This window comes from Protopterus annectens, chromosome 7.part0 (genome assembly GCF_019279795.1).
Source record: "Protopterus annectens isolate FY-2018-M chromosome 7.part0, PAN1.0, whole genome shotgun sequence".
Lineage (NCBI taxonomy): Eukaryota > Metazoa > Chordata > Ceratodontiformes > Protopteridae > Protopterus > Protopterus annectens.
This window is the reverse complement of record NC_056739.1, coordinates 1,698,161,658-1,698,185,758: the sequence shown is the minus strand read 5'-3', so window position 1 is coordinate 1,698,185,758 and position 24,101 is coordinate 1,698,161,658.

The following is a 24,101-nucleotide window of genomic DNA, read 5'->3' as shown; positions in this document are numbered from 1 at the left end:
ATTCCTGGAATAATAATTTGTCCTTTAACATGGCTTAGCTGCAAAGTGGTTTGCCATTGTTTCATGGACAGTGTGATGTAATTGCTCAATGCAGGGTATATCTTATACATCTGTACGCTCTCCTTTATCCATGAATGTGGAATGATGTCAAAGGCTTTTTTGTAATCTATCCATGCCATACTAACTTTTTCTCCTTTTCCAATTCTCCATTTTAGGTTTATTTAAGAACAAATGATCCTTTGTTCCATATGACTTTCTTTTGTTACTCTTTTGTTCTATTGGCATGATTGAGTTTTCTTCCAAATGACTATAAACTCTGTCAGCATCAGTTCCAATATATACAGTATATACATCATCAGAAGGCAAGTTTTTGGTCTATAATTTTTAGTATAGCTTGCAGGTTCTATCTTAAGGAGGAGTATTATTTTTCCTGTTGTTAACCTGTTTTTTTGGTTTATCCTGTTTGGGATGCACATATAAATAGTTCTTACTTAGGGATAAATCTTCATGTAAAGATGCTAATACTTTTAACCAGAAGTTAGGTGCTGCATCTGGGCCTGGGGCTTTTCCTAATTTTGTTTCAGTTTCTCTGGCCATTACTTCATCTCATTTCATAACCTGTACATTTGAACATCTCACTGCTTCTTTTACTTCTTCTGTCCATTCAGAATTTTGTTATATTCCACAGGGACTTCATAGATATTTCTCCAAAATGTGTTTATTTCTTTTTTATTTTTGGTGATGTTTCTATTCCTTTTGTTTTATTTCTCAATTCCCTATACATTTTTGGCGGTCATCAATGAATTGCTTATTTTGTACTTTTCCTTCATATTTATCTGTAAGTTTTTCTGCCTGTGCTGATAGCTTTAGTTTATTATTTGCAACAGTGTTCGATAGATCCTGATCTGTTCTGATACTTCATGTTGTTTTTATTATGACCATATTTCTAATTATTTTTGTCAATCTATTTCCCCTTCTATACTCTTCTAATGGTGACATTTCTTGTCTTAATTGCTTTAGTTTTCTCTGTTCGATACTTTCATGATGGGATTTAATTTCTTCCCTTTTCTTTCATTTTTTGACACGTGCTTTTGTGGTAAGACTTTATCTGGCATAAATTTAGCTGCACATATATCACATGAATTTATATTAATATTCTTGATTACTGTATTAATTTGTTTCATCAGACTTCTAACATTTTGGGTTTTATTGACTTTCTGTAATCTATTTCTTTTATCAATCTGAGTACGTCTAGTCATCTCTATTAAATCAAGCAACTCTTCCTTTAGATCTTCTAAACTGAAGCCACATTCTTTGTTCTCCGCTTACTGTGGACACTGTACAGAAGGTTCCAGAACATCTTCCTGTGATGTATTCTCTTCACCTTCATTCTGCATCATCCATTGTTATTTCATATAGCAACAAACTGGCCTATCTTTCCAGAACAATGACTGGGTCAGAGTTGTCGTGTTTCTTACCCTTTCTCTTGCTGTGCAACTCCAAGTTAACTTTTGTACTTGCTTCCTACTGAAAGCTCCAGAGTATCTTCACATGGCAAATGATCACATGGTTCCCATTCCACCTGTTTCTCTTTAATTTGGAGACTCATTGTTCCATCAGGCTGTGACATTACCAGAGCTGGAATTTCTACACTAAATACTTCACTTCACAGGTGATCCATAACTTCAGTTTCTATTTCTTTAACTTCTTCATTACTAATCCTCTGTTCTAGTTTCCTCCTTTGTTTTCTTATTTTTTTTTTGTGTATTGCGAAATTTTCCATATCTAGATGTATTTACCTGTATTTCTCTTCAAATGTCTTTGGTGCTGCTTTTTTGCATTGATTAGTTTTGCTTTCTCCTTTGCACAAATATTGCACAATATTAAATCTCGTTTGCTTTCCAATGTCCCATATTTCTTCTTCAGATGTTTCATGCTCCACCTGTTTCTCCTTACTTTGGGGACTCATTGTTCCATCATGCTGTGACATAACCTGTGTTAGACTTTCTACACTAAACCCATTGCTTCACAAGTATTCCATAACTTCAGCTTCTATCAGTTTAACTTCTATTTTACTAAGCTTCTTTTCTACACTCCCCCTTTGTGATTATATTTCTTCCATATCCGTGTGCCTTTGCCTGTATTTCTCTTCACATATCTTTGCAGCCACTTTTTTGTATTGATTAATTTTGCTTTCTCCATTGCATAAAAACTGTGCCATATCAGATTTCTATTTATTTTCCATGTCTATATTTCTTTATTATACCTTTCAAAAATCTCCAGGTTTTGTTCTTTATATTTTTGCACTTTCTCAGATACTTCTTTTTCCAAGCAGCCCAATGTTTCTTTGTCTATATAATGTTTTTCATGGATCTGTTGTACCAATTAACACAAATTTGCACTTGAAGCTTTTGACAGCTTTTCTTGTGAAAGTAAGCTCCAGAAGGCAGTGAGGGGTGTCATCAGAATTAGTGACAGACTCGTGACAATCAGACTCCAGCCTAATAATAGGGCAGTATTCATAATCTCAGCATATGTCCCACAACAGGATTGTGATAGTGAGGAAAAGAGTGCATATAAGCAGCAGTTGCAGGACCTACTAGATAAAGCAGGACAACATGAACTGGTGTTAATAATGGGTGGCTTGAATGCACATATCAGGGCAGACAGAATAGGATATGATGACTGCCTGAGTCCACATGAGTTGGGCAACAGGAATAAAGAAGGGGAGGCCATTGTAGACTTCTGTCTGGTAAATGGCTTGGTAGTAGCCAGCGCATGGTTCAAAAAGACAGACATTCACAAGATCACATACAATACTGGCCAACATGCAACTCAGGTAGACTTCCTCCTAGTAAGAAAAGGGTACTGTGGCAGAATAATTAATTGCAACGTCAACCCCAGTGAAACAGTTGGCCCACAGCATAAACCACTGTTTGCCACAATCAGCTACAAGCAGTAGTCAGAGAAAGCTCTGAGGTTAACAGAGACAAGGCTAAAGACCTGGACGTTGACTGGACAGAAAGCACAACAGTTCAATAAATTACTCAGGGCTCTAATACCTCAGAAATAAGAGAAAATAGGTGGAGTTGAAGAAGAATGGCAGCACCTCAAAATAGCATGCATGAGGACTACAGAACAGATATGCAGCTGAGCCAGGTATGGAAATAAAGTACTTAGGGAAAGCTGTTGATAAAATGCAGAAGTCCAGGAAGTCTTCAAAAGAAAGAAGGTATGCAGCAAAAAGTGGAAGATAGAAAAAATAGACCAGACTAGGAAGGAATACTGCTTGGCTAACAAAGAAGGCAAAAAAGGAATTGCAATACCAAAGAACCAGGCATCAGAAGCGGGTCTATATCATAACATCGAAGTTCTCTAGCATTGAATGTTATTATATCGAACCCTAAACACCGAAGTGTGAAAACATCAAACAGCCAGAATAGCGAATTTTTTCCCAGGAAAAAAATTCGCTGTTCCAAGAAACATAAACACAGCACAAACACACACAAAAAACAGCCATCCACACACACATACACTTAAAATCCTACACCTTAACTAAACTTTACATACAGTACTAGCTATCCACTTACCTTAACTGAACCCTAACCCTAAGGTCCATCACTATCGCACACTCACCTCACCCGCGCCCTAACCCTAACTCACCTAACCCGCCCCGTAACCCTAACCTGCACACAATCACACACTTACCTGACCCGCGCCCTAACCCTAACTCACCTAACCCACCCCTAACCCTAACATACACACAATCATACACTTACCTGAACCCGCGCCCTAACACTAATATCCACACAACCGCACACTTACCTGACCCGCTCCCTAACCCTAACTCACCTAACCCGCCCCCTAACCTACACACAATTGCACATTTACCTGAACCCGACCCGTAACGCTCCAACATATCGAACGCTGAAAACAGTGAAGCCACAGCAACGGCCCACCGAATTCTTTCCCTGGGAAAGAATTCGATGTCCTGCACCTTCGCTGTTTTCGGCGTTCGACATTACGGGTTCGATATAATAACATTCGATGTTAGAGAACTTCAATGTTATAATATAGACCCATCAGAAGCACCTACCAGCATCTGAAACATGAGTCAGTAGATGGCACAAAGAAACTATATCAATTTGCAAGGCAAAGGCAAAAAGATAAAGAAGATAGTCAGACACCCTTCATAAGAGATGCCAGCAGCAACCTGCTTACCATTCCACAGGACATCAAAGGCAGATGGAAGGAGTACTTCCAGCAGTTTCTGAATGAAGGAAACCCCACAGAAGCTGTACTACCCCAGACATAGTCTACAATGAAAGAAGAGGAGAAGCTCACAATACAAGAAGTAAGAACAGCACTATGGAAAATGAAGTCAGGGAAAGCAGCAGGCTCAGATGAGGTCACAGCAGATATGATAAAGATGCTGTGCGAGATAGGGGAGAAACAGCTCCTGAGGGTACTCATATCAGTGTGGAGAGGAAGGCTTATCCCAGATGACTGAAGAATAAGCATACTCATGCCAGTGTACAAGAACAAAGGGGACATTCAAATCTGCGGGCAGTACAGAGGTAACAAACTTCTCTCACACTGCATGAAATTTCTGGAGAGGGTGATTGATAAACAAATATACAGAATAGTAGAAAGTAGATGGGATATGAGCAATTCAGATTCATATCAGGATGCAGCACAACTGACCCATTGTTTTCAGTAAGACAGATAGACAAACTCACCAGCTTAAATGTAAACCCATATGTCACAAGATGGGTTGCAAACTGGCTCAAGGACAGAACCCACAGGGTCAGAGTTGCTGGAGCCATGTCAGACTCTAAGCCGGTCACAAGCGGTGTCCCACAGGGCTCAGTCCTGGGACCCCTCTTGTTCGGCATTTATTTTTCCGAGGTGCAGGCAAACATAGGAGGATTGTGGCTGACAAAGTTCGCAGATGACTGCAAACTGGGCACCATAATTGATACTCCAGCGGACACAAGCATCCTTCAGAGAGGCCTCATAGAAATGGATAATTGGTGCCAGAGCCATGGCCTTAAGCTGAACGCCAAAAAATGTATAGTCATACTCTTTGGGAAAAACAAGGTACCCACAAAGTACGGAAGAGGTAATCAGGGACCTAGGGACCCAAGTTGACAGTAACCTCTCATTTGACACTCACATTGCCAAAGTGGTTAGGAAGACCTACTATATTACCCACCTTATCATGAAGGGATTCACATCTAGATCAAGAGAGGTCATTGTGCCCCTGTACTCTCCTCTTATCAAGCCCATGATTGAGTACAATGCCCCATTTGGGATGTATCTTACCCGATACCTGCAGCAGTTGGAAAGACCCCAAAAGTTCCTCACCAAGAGGATAAAGGGTCTCAAACATATGTCATATGCTGCCTGGCTGAAGAAACTCCAGCTCTATTCAGTCACATACCGCCTACTCAGAGGTGATCTATGCCTGACATACAAGGCCATGTCCAATCTGGAATTAATGGACATGCTCCACCTCAGAAAATCCAAATCCATCAGAGACACGAGAACAAGAGATTTGAATCTCAACACAGAAATAAACAGGACGTGCTGGAGGGACAGATTCATAACCCAGAGGCTCCCTACACTCTGGAACAGAATCCCAGTCCATATTAGGCAGAGCCCCTCACTAACTCTCTTCAAGAGAAATCTTGACGAGTGGATGGGAGATCATAGGTTAACCCCGAGGGTCATCTCTGTGTCACTACTAGACAGAGGCACAGTAAACTAAACCCTAAATGGGCATAGTATTCTCATCCTAAGGGGTGGTGAAAGCCACACACACTCTGGCTAGGCTTACAAATGCCCTAGGGCAGATAGCCTAGTATGAACCTATGAACCTATGAACCTAAGATAGTTGAGAAGAAGTTAGAGATAAAGAAAGAGTCCAACTGGGCATTCTTAGACTTGGAGAAAGCATATAGCAAGGTCCAAAAAAAGCTGATTTGGGCAGTCCTGCAGTGGTTCAAAGTCCCAGAAACATTGGCAGAATTAGGGCAGACTATGTACAAAGACCCAATGGCTCATGTATGAACAGTGTTTGGTCTCACAGAGGGGTTCCCATTGGGAGTGGGTGTGCGCTAGGGTTCAGCTTTGAGCCCACTTCTGTTCATACTGGTGGTGGACTACATTAGCAGACAGGTCAGAGGGGACATATCAATAACGTTGCTGTATGCAAACAATGTGGCATTACAGGCAGACTGAGCAAGAAATTTAGCAAAGGATAGTGGAATGGAATGCAAAACTGAAGGCACATGGGATGAAACTGAGTACAGATAAGACAGTTGTTATGGCACCAAATAGGGGAAATCAAAAGAAGCTGAGAATTAATACAGAAAGGAAAACAGTGGAACAGGTTAACAGCTTTCAAGTACCTGGGAGGGGTGGTTGAGGGTAAAGGAAGTCTGAAAGAGGAGGTCAAAGCTAGAATCAGAAGACCTGCAGCCAACTGGCACAGGAATGCAAGTGTAGCATGTGACAGAAGAATGCCAAAGAAGTTGAAAAGTAAGGTGTATAAAACAGTGGTGTCACCAGTATTACTGTGTGGTACAGAAACCTGGGCAGTAAAGGTAGAGCAAATGAGGAAGCTAAAGGTGAGAGAGATGAAATGCCTGAGATGGGTGGTAGGATGCACACTGTAGGACAGATGAAGAAATGAGGACATAAGAGCAGAAGCCAAAGTAGCTCCAATTGCAGAAAAGATCAAAGAGAACAGATTACAGTGGCCTAGGCACATGCAGAAAAGCAGAAGCCAATCTGGTGAAGAAGGTATAGGACAGACAGGAGGAAGGCAAGAGAAAATGAGGGCATCCAGTAAAGAGGTGGGTGGATCAAGTGTGAGAAGACCTGTGACAGTCAGGCTTGAGTGTTGAAGAAGGCAGGAAAGTGACACTGAATAGACAGAGATGACAACAGCTGACACAACACCCTGACCCTATGTAGAAAATAGGAAAAAGGGGGTTGATGATGGTGATGGTTATAGGGTAGTCAACTTGGACCCAACTATGATACAACTGCAGTGTGCAGAGAGATTAGCCAAAAGAGGAAGAGACACCTGAGAGAAAAACACAGATAAATTACATTTTTAAACTGATTACAACTCATTCACACATATTACTGTGGAAAAACAAAGGAGAATTTTATGTTAAGTGATTGTCCTATCTTATACTCTCCAATAAATGAATGATTCATGGGTCAAGACTACTTATTCTTAAAGCACTATTTTCAGCACAATTTCTTGCATGTATGATCAACTTTAGAGCAACATCATGGGTTAGGGGCACTTTCAGATATTACGATCATGGGTGGTGAGGCCTTCTTTTCGTATGCAGGTAATGCTAGTTCTATATTAGACATTAAGAAACCAACTGTTTTTGCAACTTATAAACTAAGCAGTCATTTGTTAATGGATGATGAGTGAGAAGCATTAAATAAGGGGTTTACTTTTGTTCTTTTCCAAGAGATTGAGACTAGACAACACTCTAGCTAAAGCTGTTTATTCAAAATCTAAATTTAAACTATTTAATTAATAAGCTGATGTTGAAGGACAAAGAAGTTTACTTTATAAAAAGGAAAAGCGCCTTCAATCCACTCCTTAATCAGACTGCATTAACCTTTGGAAAGGCTTATGAGAAAAATGTTAGATGCATTTTGGACAATGCCCTAGCCAAGATATATTTTTTTATTTATTTCTGAATGAAAAGGTAACACTTGCTAATTTGTCATATGATAAGATTCTTGGAGTTATGGAAGTGAACGATGAAAGGGGAATTGTTTTGATGAACAGGGACTGTTACATTATTGAGACAGAAAGAGTGCTTAGTGATGCTAGCTGTTTTAAACTACAATCAATTACATCAATAGGGCATATAAAACAATGGATGGGGACTTGTTGCACTTTTTGCATACTACTAGAATGCCATTCTAGAGTTGTTTGAATATTTAGCTGTTCATAAACCTATTATTGCAACTATTTTAGGATTCCAAAAGTCCACAAGTCTACTGATAGTCTCTCCAAAGGGATCAAAGACCCAAGCAATATTCTGAGGTAGTGTAATTAACAGTGTAGCACAAATAAGGAGATCATATCCTGCAGACTCTTGGCATTTGCTAGAAATTTTTGGAGATTTTCATTTTGCTGATAACTTACTGCTGGTTGCTATTTATAATAAGGGCCTGTATAGAATTGTTTCACTAAAGAAGGTATCAAAATGGTTAAATAATTGCTAAATATGATAACATTTCCAGTATTGATTCTATAAAAAAGCTATTTGTGAATTATCAGATTCAGTTTTAAATAACACATACTCGGAGATTCAATAAACTCCTTATAGGCTTCGCACAAAGCTGACACAGAGTATACGTGTTTGCGTGATGAACAACAGTGCTAATTGCATATGCATGCCATGTGTTGTGCTTACACAAATACAAGGGAAGTTTGATTGCCAACAGTGCTCCTGGCCAGGAAACCATGCAGAGAAGCACAAACGCATAGGGAACATGCATACAACTCTACCTACAGGCAAACTTGTTCTGCAAGATTGCACAGACAGACACAATGACTAACAGGACTGAAATAACTGCAATATGACTGAAGTAAGAACGCATTACAGAAAAGTGTACTCAGTGCAATGTACACTACAATAAGTTTTTGCACATTTAAATATTGGACGGTAGGATGATCAGCATGGGTAAATACGATACAACAATAATACACTAGGCAGGGAAAGTGCGCTGAAAAATGGTCACAGACATAAATGATAGGAATGAAGAAAGAGGAAGAGAACATGTGCAGTGTCACTCGTCCCTCTCTAAGACAGATGACAAGCAGGTGGGGCATTTCGTTTAGATGTTATAATACATACTGTAGAAGAAACACATCAGGATAGATAGCAGCATCATAAAATATAAACAAACTGATTAACAGACAGACCCTACATACATACATGCTTACATTTCAACAGCTAACTACAAAATGACAATCAGGCTCGCACATGCTCAGTATTTATACACTTGTGCAAGCCCTTGGATAGTTTCTTAAAGGTATATACACACACATTGACTTACATACAGTATGGCAATGTACAGCAGGTTAGGTTATGTTGATGTCTGTACACTTCCAAGACAAGTCAGTAGCATAACATTAAGCACATATGTACGTAGCACAATACGTACTATTGTTTACACCTCCTATGTGAGTATATTCATATCACAAATGATAATATATATGTGACTGTTACACAAGGGTACATGTCAATGTATATAAATGATTGTGATATAAACACCACATGCTCACTAGAGAGGACATTTAGCAAGAATGTTATATACAACAGAAGGTGCATGTTGTGAAGGTCTGCAAAATGACTTGCTTGAATATGACTGAAATGTCACCACACCTCATAAACAATCATGGAGAAATAAGCAACAAACTCATGATAACTGCAGGCAGAAGCAGGCAAACTCAGAAACAATTATAAATATTAAAAGCATTAATTTGTGATATTGCCAGAATATTTGAGTTTACATTAGTATATATGTTCTGCAGGAACAGAAGTGTACAACTATAATGATTGCCAGTATTCTATAAGGGGAATTCACCACCCTTTTTCCAAAAATAAACTGTCTTTGGAGGGGTTAAGTGGGACAGTGCTACATCTGGAGTTGAATTTGGGGCAATCCTGGCCATTTGAGAGGTTTGCATGACATGTAAACCACAAGCCACTTGTGCAAGAATCAAACCCATACCAACAGTGTGGTCAATGATCTCTGTATTTACTGACTGCAACACAGAAATACATATCACACATGCATCTTGTACAACACCTTCAAGGGAAGTCTACACTGTGAATTCTTAATAGGTATGCATACCAAAGAATAGTTCTGTATGGGTGACAAGATGTGTGCAAGCTCACTGTGCCAAATGCAATGCACTTCACTAAGGCGTCCGTGGATAACATAGGTATCAGACATAAGGATAACAACATTTATACACAACACACTATTATGAGTGGACTCTCTACACACAGCTGTGTGTTGTATGCATCAGCCACATGGAATAGCAATGAATATTGTCAGAAGCATCTACAATTGATGAGTGAATTAAGAAGTAGTGTGTTATACTGAATGTTACAGCAGTATGTGAGACTGATGGCAATCCATCAACTATGGCCATGTACTCAGAAACTACAGCACTGCAAAGTCTAGCATCAGTGAGTGAGGTAGCTGTCCTTGTGATATTGTTCACATAACAAACAATGCATGGAACACACTGTAGAAGTACATGTCAAAACTCAACACATGTGCCACATGATCACTGTCCCTATACTGGCATGACATCTTGACATGCATGTATATGTTTTCATGCAAACTGTCAAGTGATAGTACTGATGTGAAGCACTGTAATGTCTGTGATGCTGTACAGTCACACTATAGTTGTACCTAAGATACAATTGGACTTCATAGGTTCATAGTTTCATAGCAGAGTACTAGGCTAATGTACCAAGATGACATAAAATCTTAACCATATTTAACATGAGTTTCACAATTTTAAATAGCGATGCGAACAAAGTTCATACAGTTATGAGCCTATGCTATTTTATGTAAGAACAACTGCCTCTGTCCATGAGAGACATGGGTATAACACCATAAGTACAATTGCCATTAACCATCCATTGATGTAAGCTGCATTTGAATATTGTCAGGAAAGGCTTTTGTTTTATGTGAATGGCAAGCTTGTTCCAGAAAAGATTTAGTGTTTGAGAGATGTTTCTATCTCTCCAGCATGATTTATTATATTAGGTTAACATCCTTGCAATGAGTGACCCTCACACAGTTTACTTTAACAATGTGTAACACCTCCATAAGGGCTGGATTGTAGAATGCCCTGTAGGGTAGACACAAATCTGCCATTAGTAGTCTGTAGGGGATACAGCACAGTAATATGCCTTTCAATCTTTCCATGTAGGACTTGTCATTTACACCCTGTATCTTCATTGTGTATACTTTCTGGTGTTGCTCCAGCTATTACAGAAGTGTGATGAGTTACATGCAAAAGGGTGTATTGCTTTCAATTACTGTTGTGATGAGGGCCAAGTACAATGGAATTATAACATCCTTTGACCTGGATAACTTGCCCATAATTAATACTTGTGCAGCATAGAAGGGATTTATCACCACTGCAGATACATGGTGGGCAAACTTCCAGTTGCTATCTACCTGAATGGGTCCATTGGGGTGTGCTGTATATATTGTAATTAGCTTGGGTATTTCCTTTACAAACAGGAATAATTATGCTTTTTTTGGACATTTTAGTATGCCTTTATGACTGTGGCACCAATCATTTGTGTGAGCTAATACTTTCTGCAGTATATCAATACCATTACTGGTTTCAAGAATTGTTCACAATTTGCAGTCATCTGCAAATTTGTTTGGACAAAGGCTGTCTAAGTTTGCCTTGACTTCTGTGAATTAAATACCAAACATGAAAGAGCCTAGTACAGAACCCTGGGGTACTGCATTGTTCACTGGCCTCTTGCTACAGGTGAATTCACACACTTTGATAGTATGTGTCCTGTTGGTGATCCATTGTGCTACCCACTTGGTGATGTAGTAGTTTATGGCCATTTGAGATAGCTTCTCTGTAATACCTGAGTGTGGAATTGTGGCAAATGCCTTGGCTAGGTCATGTTAGGTGGGATTCACATTCTGTCCCTTATCCATGGCCTTGGTAACCTTCTCAAAGAAGTTAACAAGATTTAACAGGCATGATGATCTAGCCTTAACAAATTAAAAATGGGTTGGTTACTCAGTCAGGAGATTACCTATGTCCTTGTTGATAAGGACCATAATGATTCTTTCCATTGGCTTACAGATAAGGCTAGTCAGGCTTATGGGTCTATAATTACCTGTGTCGGGTAATGGTTCAGACTGTTCAGACAGATGACTGTTGCTATCCACCATTCTTCCAGAAAATAGTCTCTCTCTAGGCTGTGGTTAAGTAGGGATCCAACTGTGTCTGCTAGGTCATGTTTTCATTTAGTGATAAGACAAACTGAGATGTCAGGGCTCATTAATGCCATGTCTTTAGCCTTAGAGAGCATACAGATGAGCTGCTCTCTTGAGAAAACATGCTGAGTAATGTTTGCATGTATACACTGGGTGATGAGCAGTGGGGTCGGGGGGTGAAGTTTGATCCAAATCTGCCAGCTAATATTTTGTCTGTTGCCTACAGTTGACAATTGTTAGTGCCATCCACAACCATGTGTGTGCATAGCTGTGTATCCCCTTAAGATTTTGTACTTAAAAAAGATTTGTGACAACAGCACTGCCAAATACAACACTGGGTATGCATCACATGACACATACTGTGTTAACACAGTCATACAACTGTACCTACTTCACGTCATTACGTCAGTTGCTTATCATATGCCTTTATGTTTATCACTGGAAAGGTGTCTGTGAGGGCTTTGATAACTTATATGGGCACATTACAAATGAGGTTGGTATGGTTCATGCAGAATAGTTAATGACACAAATACTGACAGTCATACAATGCTGCTGGGCAACACCTGAATAATCACTGTGAATAGCAACACAATTCTGCATGCAGTGGATTCCTCAAGGCTGCAAGTGAATCTGACCTGGTTTTATATTTTTATGTATAACAGCATTACAATATGTGGTTGAAACAAGGCATATGTGCCCATGTGATCAGTATGATGTATGCTGTATGTTACATAGCATTTCATGATGGTAGGTATACACATTCACAGATGTGCCATATTGCAAGTGTCACTCTGATGGCTGAATGAGAAATGTGTATAATGTTAATATACTCCATTACAAGAACACATGTCTTACTGAGGCAACAGTATACATAGCATCATCACATGTCAACAGTCCTCAAGAGGCATATTACTACAGCTGTTATGGAAGGAACATGTAATAAAATGGCAACAGTGTCCATCAATGCATTACTTCAAATCACAGACTGCAATACTGTTGTAGGGCTTCTGTATATCCACAGTTCAACATAGCACATGTGAATGACAGCAACATAGACATATACAATCTTCATAGGGTCAAAGGTCTAGCCATTATTATAGCATTTAAACCAAACTCACTATATCTATATGATGGTAGATAGCAGGGTACGTGCATATGTATAGGATTGTACTACGTAATGCCTCTGTCCATATGTGACATGTGTACCATCCCATGACAGAATTAACAATCACATATCCGGTGGTCTGCAGATGGCTTGCAGCGGGTCCTGGAAGGGCTGTGCTTCACAATGTATGTATACAGCAATGAGATCCTAAGGATATCTAAACAATACTACCTTGTTTTTTGATCTATTGATCTTTACTATTAAAAAGAAGTGTGACTGTGAGCACGACGTAAAGGAATTACAACTTTTGTCTGGTTTGCAGAACTTGTATGGTCAGAACAACTCTACTGTACTTACTTTAGTATTTAGTTGTATATTTGTTGTGTGACTTTTTGTCATAGAAGTTGATTTAAGTTCTCCTTGAATTCTGTAGTTACTGTTGATTATTCTTTTCTTTTACAATATTTTATTAATTTGAAGCTGAATATGCATTCCTTAAATGAGTATGCAATTAATGATTTGCTAATATACAAATATTTAGTACAGTGTAATAAATGCTATGCATATTTAAAGGTAACAGCTGATAACACTGGTGATCTGTGTTCCTCATGTCAAAAGTTGCATGGTTTGCTTACCATCATTAGAAGTAAATCTAGACTTACTGATGGTGACTGCACTTGTGAAATTGGCATGGCTTGGAGAACTGTTGTTTCATATATTAATGACTGGACTGATGAAATAAATAAAGTTAGGCATAGAGCAAATAGAACACATTTAGGAAATGATGCATCTATTGTCTGCAAAGCTCATTCAACCCCTGTGAAACAAGACGATGCCCCTGACAACTTTGGAATTCTGGATGCAAGTAGTCAGCAATCTAAGGTTCCATTTTGTTTAGAAGGAAACAAAAAAGAAAGAAAGGAAGAAATTCATAGCAAATAACAAGAAAGAAAAATAAACTGATTAATGACTGTAAAGGAAAGAGAATACGTAGTAAAAAGGACACTGCTTTGTTATGTAACACACAGGTTACAGGGAATGATGATATTTTTATATCAGAAAACCTTCAGTCTACAGAAGAAGGCATCATTTTCTAAACAGAAAAGGTAGAAAAAAGTGGCAAGGGGGCAGGTGAAAAGGAAGAAATCAAAATTGAACAGGGAAGGATTGAAGAACATTACTGTAAGAAAAAAGAAGAGAAAGACAGATGTTGACTACATGGCTCAAGCTGTGGATTTACAATACCAGCTGGATGAGAAGTTAATACACAGTGAAAACAGTGGGATTAATAAAACTAATGCTGATGAAGATCTATCCTTCATAACAATTGATACAGAAGTTGAAGATTCTTCAGAGCTGGCCAGCAAAGATATTCTTGTAATTGGAGATTCAATTATTAGAGGAACCGATGCTTATATCTGCAGAGAAGATAATGAACATTGAATAGTGTTATGTTTGCCAGGAGCAAAAATAGAAGATGTGAGACAAGCTATGGAATGCCTTAATGTAAGGAAGTATGGATCTGTTTTTATTCATGTTGGTACAAATGATGTCATTGGCAAGGATTCTCTGACGGTTAGTAGGGAACTGACAGCCCTCTTGGATAGTATAGCTTGTACTACTGTTAGGACCTATTTTTCACAAATCACCTATAGAAAGAATAGTCAGGTCACTGTGAATGAAAAGAAATTTTGGTAAATACCTACATGGAAAAAATGTAATGTTTAAACAATGGAAATGTGTAGAGCATCCAAGCCTAGTTTTGGGCACACATGTTCAGACAGGATGGTGTGCATTTGTCAAGATCAGGGCAGAGAATTTTTGCAGCTGATATTTTGCAATATTTGACAAACACTCGGCAGGATTTTTGCCAGGCTGAAAATGTAACAGTTTACAGATAGCAATATTTGATGCATGTCTGATGGTTGTTTATGCTAGGAGCAGTAATAATAAAGTTTTTTACTGGAAAATGTGCTACATTCCCACAAGACTGATGTTGTTATTGTTTGTGAAACATGGCTAAGAACAATGACCAGAAACCAGTTCTGTCAGGCTATAAGTGTTTTTACTGTAACAGACATTCTAACAAAAAATCATGAGGTGTTATAGGTTCATAGGCAGGTACTAGGCTATCTGCTCGAGGGCATTTATAAGCCAAGCCAGAGTGTGTCGGCTTTCACTGCCCCATTGATTAATTAACTGAGCTTCTGTCAAGCAGAGCCAATGAAGTGATCCCAGGGGTGTATTTTCTGTTACCCATCCACTCGTCAAGGTTTCTCTTGAAGAGTGATAGTGAGGGGCTCTGCCTAATGTTGTTAGGAATTTTTTTTCCAAAGCATGGGGAGTCTCTGACAGGAATCAATCCCTCCAGCATGTTCTATTTATTGTTGTGGTGAGGTTTAGCTCACTAGAACACGTGGCTCACAGTGACTTGGATTTTTTTAGGTGGAGCATGTCCATCAATTCTGAGTTGGACATGGCTTTGTAAGTCAGGCAGAGATCACCTCTGAGTAAGCGATATGCCACTGAGTACAGCCAGAGTTTATTCAGTCAGGCTGCATAGGACATATGTTTGAGGCCAGTAATTCTCTTGGTGAGGTACTTTTGTTGTCGTTCCACCTGTTGGAAGTGTCTTGTGAGGTACATCCCAAATGGGGCATTGTACTCTATGATGGGTCTGATGAGTGACGAGTAGAGGGGCACTATAACCTCTTTATTTCTAGATGCGAACCCTTTAGTAATCTGATGGGCCACATAGAAGGATTTCCTAACTTCTTTGGCAATATGATTGTCAAAGGAGAAATTACTATCTACCTGGGTCCCCAGATCTCTTATTACCTCTTCTGTATTAAGAGGGCTGCCACCTATGTGGTAATTCGTGGGTGTTTTGTTTTTCCCAAACAGGATGACTATGCATTTTTTGGCATTTAGCTTGAGGCCATGACTTTGACACCAGGTGTCCGTCTCAGTAAAGCCTTTTTGGAGGATGTCCGTGTCAGCCGGAGAGTCAGTTATGGCTCCCAGTTTGCAGTCATCAGCGAACTTGGTTAGCCATAGTCCTCCTATGTTTACCTGTACTTCTGAGAAGTATATGCTGAACAGTACAGGTCCTAGGACCGAGCCTTGCAGGACACCACTTGTGACTGGTTTAATGTTGGACCTGGAGCATGCTATTCTTACCGTGTGAATTCTGTCCATAAGCCAGTTGCCAACCCATCTTGTGACGTAGGGATTTATGTTCAGGCTGGTGAGTTTTTCTATACTACCCAAGTGAGAAATGGTGTTGAATGCCTTGGCGAGGTCAAGGTAGGCTGTGTGAACCACCTTTCCCTCGTTTATGGCCTTGGTGACTGTTTCAAAGAAGCCAACCAGGTTTAGTAGGCATGTTCTGCCCTTAACAAAGCCGAACTGGGTCGGGTCAAGTGTTTGGAGGTTCCCAATGTCTTTGTTAATGAGTTCCATGATGCTGCGCTCCATAGCCTTGCAGACCAGGCTAGTCAGGCTTATGGGGCAATAGTTACCAGGGTCAGTTGTGGCCCCTCCTTTGTGGAGTGGAATAACCGTTGTTGTGCACCATTCTTTGGGCATGTAGCCTGTGGAGAGGCTGAGGTTGAACAGCATGTTTAGGTGGGGGGGTTAGTTTGTTCTGTAGTTCGTGCAAGACGCATCCTGGGACACCATCTGGCCCCACTGACGCTGTGTTTTTGGCTTTTGAAAGGGCTGTTTTCACCTGTGTGTCTGTGATTTCCAAGACACTACACTTTTCTGGTATTGTTGTGGGCCCTTTTGGAGGTGAGAGGGGGGGTGAAGTTTGCACTGATTCTATCTGCCAGGATGTTGGCAATATCAGTAGGTTCAGTATATTTTGTGCTATTTTGCACTTGCTCAGAGCATATCTGCGAGTTGCCACTTAGATTCTTGACATAGCTAAGGAAGGCTTTGCGGTTATCTTTCAAATCCTTGGCTATTTTTCTTTCGAAGTTAGCCTTGGATGATTTTATGAGGGACCTTAGTTTCTTACTGATACTGATCAGGGATGTCTTTCCTTCTTGGGATTTGCTTTTTTCTGAACTAGTTTCCTCCTTTTATTGTATAACCTGCTTATGGCAGGGGTCCACCAAACTGGTTTCCTTCTCTTAGGGGAGTGAGTATTGGATTTGCTAGGGATGGCACAATCCATGCATCCCTGTAGGTGCTCATAGAGTGCATTTGTAAATTATTCTGCATCGTGGGCAGCGTTATCCTTTAGCGTGGGGGCTGTGAAACTTACCACCTCTGTCTTAAGTAAGGTGAAGTGTTCTTTAGAAAAGTTTTTCACTGTGGTTTCCTTGGTTGGGGGTGGTGGTGGGGTGTGGACATCCAGAGTGATTAGTTTATGGTCTGATCTAACCAGTGACAGGTTGACCTCCGGTGCGCAACACTTGTTGCCCATGTTGGTGATGACCAGGTCCAGTATGTTTTCACCTCTGGTAGAGGAGTTTACCAGCTGATCCAGGGCATTTGAGTTGATAAATTCCAGGAAGCGCTGAGCCTGGGAGTTTGTACTCAAGTAGTTTTCCCAGTTAATGGTAGGGTAATTGAAATCGCCCAATATCAGGGTGTTCAGTAGGACCTTCATGTTTTCTAGTGTCTCCAGAAAAGTAGAGTGGTAGTCCTGGGTCATGGAGGGTGATCTGTAGCAGGCCACAATTTGCATTGCAGATTTACCCGATGTTAGTAGCACATGGATGATCTCAGAGGTATCATGCTGCGCCACTAACCTGGAGGTGTAGGTATCCTTGATGAATATGGATACACCCCCTCCTTTTGTGTTTTGGTCTGTGTTCTGTGGCCAAAATGCGTGGTATGAGTTGTAGCCCAGTAGTGCTGGAGTGCTCTATGGAGCCTTGAACCAGGTTTCAGTTACTGCACAGATGTCGACGTTCTCCATACTGAGGAGCACTTCAAGCGCATGCATTTTGAGATTTAAACTCCTGGTGTTGAGTAGCATAACCCTCATTTTTTTATTTGTGCTGTTTATGGAGGTGGGTTTGACTTTTGAGCCTTGCCTAAAAAAGGCACTATGTGGGCAGCAAAAGCCTTGGCCAGTATTCAAAAGCCTAGGGGTGACAGGTGCAAGCCATCTCTTGCGAAGCAATGTGGCTTGTTGAGCATGTCGTCCCAGGCTGACAGACACTGGATTCCCTTTGAATGACACCAGAAGCTTAGCCAATTGTTGAAATTGATTATTTTTTTCTTTATACTGAGGTATCATTCTTGGTGAGGGCAGGATGCTACTCAGGGTCATGGTCATACCCACCTGGGCTACATGATCAGAGAGCTCGTCAATGTCTCTTTTCATGTAGTCCAGGAAGGTACATCTCAGATCATTCACACCAACATGAACAATGACAGAGTCATATTTGTACCTGTTCTGGAGTGACCTGCGTGCTTGTGTTATGTGGCGGATTCTGGATCCTGACAGGCAGCTAACAGTAACCTTCTCCTTGTCCAGCCTAGTGAGTGGGACGTCAGTGTGCCTGACTATAGAGTCACCTATTAATAGTGTGTTAGGTATGTTATTTCACCTTAAGGGCTGTGATTGTGTGGCACATTGATTTTGTGTTTTATGTGTTGTCTGGTTTGTGACAGGAGGTGCAGGTTTTTTGGGTGTCTGTTTTGGAGCTCTCTGATGCTTTTGCAGGTTTTTATTTAGAGCTTCCGAATATGATTTAGTGTATTTATGTGTATTTTTTGCCAGTGCTGGTTTAGTAGGTATATGTGAGGCTGGAGGTGTGGTGCAAGTGTTAACCTTCTCCTCATGACTGTCTGTTCCAGTCTTGGGTGGAGAGACCTTAGCCTCCAGTTTGGCTGTATAATTGCATCTCTCACATATGTTAGTGTTTTGTGGTAGGAGGAGAGGGTTGTCTGTGTACATGAGGCAGTTGTAACATTGCCTCAGGATACCCAGGTTCACCAGCTGGACTAGAGGGTACACCTGAAGTTGCCCTTTGGTCATGCCTGAATAGTAGGGTGAGCTGCTTAATCGCTTGGTTGGTGAGGGGGTGGATAAAGACCCTTGCCCTGCTGGGCAATCAAGTGTCGGGGTATATTAGTGCTTGCTATTAGGTCTGATCAAGTGCTGGACTGTAGGATGCTTTGAGTGCTTAGGTTGAGAGTTAGACTAGTTTCAAGGGAAAAACTGAAGAGGAGACTTAGTGGAGCTGGGAATAATTTAGCCCTAGCTAACCGGTGCTACCCGGTGCGCAAAACCATGCAAACGTGGTTTTTAAACTACTAACTTCTGGGCTGGAACCACTCATCCAGGGACAAATGGCTGCTCAAAGTTCCCCTCTCTCACAGGTGAGCAGAGAAAATTTCCTCTATCCAGGTAAGGTATGGGAAACTCAGAAACTTGTAACACAGCCCTGGATTCAGCACTAGCCTGAAAACTGGGCTATACTAGCTTAGAAAGGCAGGAAACAAGGAATGTTTTTTTTTTTTTTTTTTTGAAAAGATAAGGCAAAAACAGTAAAAAGTACACTTAAACACTTAAAACAGCTTTAAACGACTTCAAGCAATCAGAAAAGGCTATCGCACTTTAGTGGTAGCCTACAAAAGTTAAACAAATTATTTAAACAAAAAATGACTTTTTTTAAAAGTGCAGGCAGTCAAATAAGAACAATATGTGAAAAAAACCAAGCTTTTAAATCACAATAAATGCTGTAAAATCAGCGTTTAGGTGGAAACAGTTAAGTACAGCAAGAAAATACAGAAAACTGATACTTAATCGCTCCAAAGTCTCTTTTTTTAGCTAGAAGGCTTGTATCAGTTTAAGGCTTCTAGTGCTTTCCAGTAGGTTAGTTACAGGAAAGATGGGAAATAAGCGCAGATGTGGTCTTTTAAACCAGAAAGTTGAAAGAGATGGACAGCTTCCCAAATGATCAATAAACTACAATTCCTGGACCAAGAACCACTCCTCTTGTGGAAGACAGGCTACCTAGTACTTACCACTCCCACTGAAAAGCTAGAAGGCTCCACGCCAACACAAAGGCTTGGGGGGCTCAGAAGCTTACAAACAGTCCTGGATACAACAAATCTGTACCTGGACTAGACTAGTTACGGGAATGGTGGGGATCAAGCGCAAACACGGGCTTTAAAACCAGAAAGTTGAGAGAGAGATGGAAAAACTGCCCAAATGGCCAATAAACTACAATTTCTGGGCCAGAACCACTTTTCTTGTGGTAGATAGGCTACCTAGTGCTTACCACTCCCACTGATAAGCTGTTAGGCTTCCCTCCAACACAGAAAGGCTTGCGGGGCTCAGAAGCTTACTAACAGTCCTGGATACAACAACTCTGTATCTGGACTAGGCTAGTTACAGGAAAGGCGGGAAACAAGTGCAAGTGTAGCTTTTAAGCCAGCAAGTTGAAAGAGATGGAAAACTGCCTAAACGGCCAATAAACTACAATTTATGGGCAAAATCCACTCTTGCCATGGAAGATGGGCTATCTAGTGCTTACCACTCCCACTGATAAGCTAGAAGGCTTCCCTACAACACAGAAAGGCTTGGGGGGCTCAGAAGCTTACAAAGAGTCCTGGATACAGCAAATCTGTACCTGGACTAGACTAGTTAAAGGAAAGGTGGGGAACAAGCGCAAACGCAGGCTTTTAAACCAGCAAGTTGAAAGAGATGGAAAACTGCCTAAATGGCCAATAAACTACAATGTATGGGCCAAAATCCACTCTTCCCATGGAAGATAGGCTACCTAGTGCTTACCACTCCCACTGATAAGCTAGAAGGCTTCCCTCCAACACAGAAAGTCTTGGGGGACTCAGACGCTTACCAACAGTCCCGGATACAGCATGTCTGTATCTGGACTAGACTAGTTACAGGAAAGGTGGGAAACAAGAGTAAATGTGGCTTTTAAACCAGAAAGTTGAAAGAGATGGGAAAAAACTGCTCAAACGGCCAGTGAGGTACAAGTTCTGGGCAAGAAACCACTCCTCTTGTGGTAGGTAGATAGGCTTCCTAGTGCTTACCACTCTCACTGATAAGCTAGAAGGTTTCCCTCCAACACAGAAAGGCTTGGGGGGCTCAGAAGCTTACAAAGAGTCCTGGATACAGCAAATCTGTACCTGGAGTAGACTAGTAACAGGAAAGGCAGGAAACAAGCACAAGCACAGGCTTTTAAATCAGAAGGTTGAAAGAGATGGAAAAGCTTCCCAAACGGCCAAAAAACTATAATTTTTATGCCAGGGACCACTCCTCCTGTGGTAGATAGGCTACCTAGTGCTTACCACTCCCACTGATAAGCTAGAAGGCTCCCCTCCAACACAGAAAGGCTTGGGGGCTCAGGAGCTTACAAACTGTCCTGGATACAGCAAGGTCTGTATCTGGACTAGACTAGTTACAGGAAAGGCAGGAAACAAGCTTAGATTTTTTTTTTTTTTTTTTTTACAGAAAAGCAGCTAAAACATCAGTAAATACAATTTAAATGTAGTGTAGGCTAGCACACATGCACACATTATGATAGGGATTAAAGATAATTATGAGACCTGTGATTATTACATGTTCAATGATAACACCAATACTATAGACTGTGTTACTGTGACAGCAAAGACAACCCTAGAACATATAACAATTGTTGGAGTGTATAGATGACCAAAATCAAGTGCAGATGTCCTAGAGTCATTTATACATTTCTTGCATGAAACACAGGAAGGAAGAATATATTAGCTGGGGACATAAATTTTCCAGAAACAGCCTGGAATAATATTGATTCAACAATGTTATTAAAGAAATTATTCACAACGTATATTTTGGAACAACAATTGCTTTAGATTGTAAAAAAAACTACCAGGGGACGGAACATGCTAGACATCGTTTGTGTTCCTAAAGAAATTACTGTTACTTCAAGTCACATTTTACCACCATTGATGTGCAGTGATCATGGGGTAATAAAAGTTAATTTGTTGCTAGATAATTCTGCCAAACTGAAATCTAAACCAATGCACAGAAAGTTAATTACAGATTTTATGGAAGCAAAAGGCACTATGCAAAGCGAACTGGAGTGAAGTGTTCAGTGGAAAAACTGCAGATGGAATGTGGAAAGTTTTGAAAGAGAAATTGTTTGAGTGCAAAAAAATCAAACAAAAATGTTTAACATCAGGATCTAGGCATACAAGATCAGGGGGATAGATTTCCATAAGAACAGGATATCTGATTAAGGTGAGAGACAAAAAATATAAGAAATGGAAAAGAGGTTGAATTACAACTTTGAAAACTGAAAAGAACAAGCTGGACAAACGAGATCAAGAAATAATTTGAAGAAAATGTATATAAAGATATTGAGCATAACAGGAAAACTTTTTATAGATATATAATATGTGGAAGGAGTAAAGACGCACAAATTGATAGTGTGCAGATTCTAAAATTGATTCTCAGACACAACAGATTATAGATATATTTACAAAATCTAATGCAAAACAGTTTGGATCCACAAAAGGGGTGATAAGTTGTCCTAGTGACATCCAGGTAACCCCAGATACTAGAATCAGATTAGATTATATTGAAAAAGAACTGCACAAACTGGATCCAAACAAAGCACAGGGAGGAGACAGAATTAGTAACAATGACCTTAGAACACTTCAGCAAGAACTTCCCATACCATTATATCTATTATTCTAGGTCATATAAATATGAGGAGATTCCTCAGGATTGGAGACTTGCACTTATTAAACCTGTCTTCAAGGGAAATGGGAGTAGGGCAAACCCAGAGTCATATAGAACCTTAAGTCTACTTTCATGGTGTGGACAAATAATGAAGAAGGTAATATTGGATAAGTTATTTTCAGAACTGGATAGGTTGGGACTTGAAACCATATATCAGCATGCATATGTTGAAAACAGATCTATTACTACCTGTGACATGATGTTCTTTAACAATATAATAACAGCTATGAATGAAAAATAATTGTGCTGGGTTGGGACTTAAAAACATATATCAATATGCATATGTTGAAAACAGATCTATTAACAATGTTCTATAAGAATATAATAACATCTATGAATGAAAAATTGTGCTGTGATGTAATTTCTATAGATTTAAATTCAGCATTTGACAGGGTCATACACAAAACACTGATCAATAAATTAGTACAACTAGTTATTGATGTACTCTTGATAAGATGGATAGCTGCATGGCTTACAAACAGGACATGGCAAGTATCATACAGCAACCGGACAGGTAAAATCCTTGGTTACAGTCAGGTTGTCCCACAGGGCTCTGCCCTAGGCACTTACTTGTTTAGATTGTATCTTTCACACCTAACTTTTTCATCTGAGGTGTTCTACTGTCTATACGCAGATGACCTGAAATTGGGTAAACTGATTACATGTGTTACAGATAAGGCATGTCTGCAAATAACTTGACTAAATTGATCATCTGGGCACAGGAGAATAGTATGCTGATAAATACATAAAAAATAAGCATATTAGATTTGGGAAACGTAAATTGAAAGATGAATATTTAATGCAGCACACAGTGAGTGAAACTGTAGACTCATTTAAGGACCTGGGTATATGGGTAGATTCAGCTATGAGTTTTTCTAATCATATCAACCAATTGGTTAATGATAGTTATAGAATTATAGGTTGTATAAATAAATGATGAAGTCACTGTTTGTTAGCTACATTAGACCCAAACTGAAGTATGGAATAACAATATGGAAACCCTATAAGAAAACAAGCATGAGTAAACAGCGGAAACATACCAAGGGCATCCATGGATGTGAACATTTAAGTTATTATGAAAGACTAAAATATCTGAACTTGTACAGTGTCTCTTATAGATATTTAAGAGGAGATCTTATTCAGGTATATAGGGCATTTAGGAACAACTACCTCTGAGAATGTTTGGGGTTACCAAAATGTACTAGAGAATCATCAGATAACCTAAGTAGAAGATTCTAT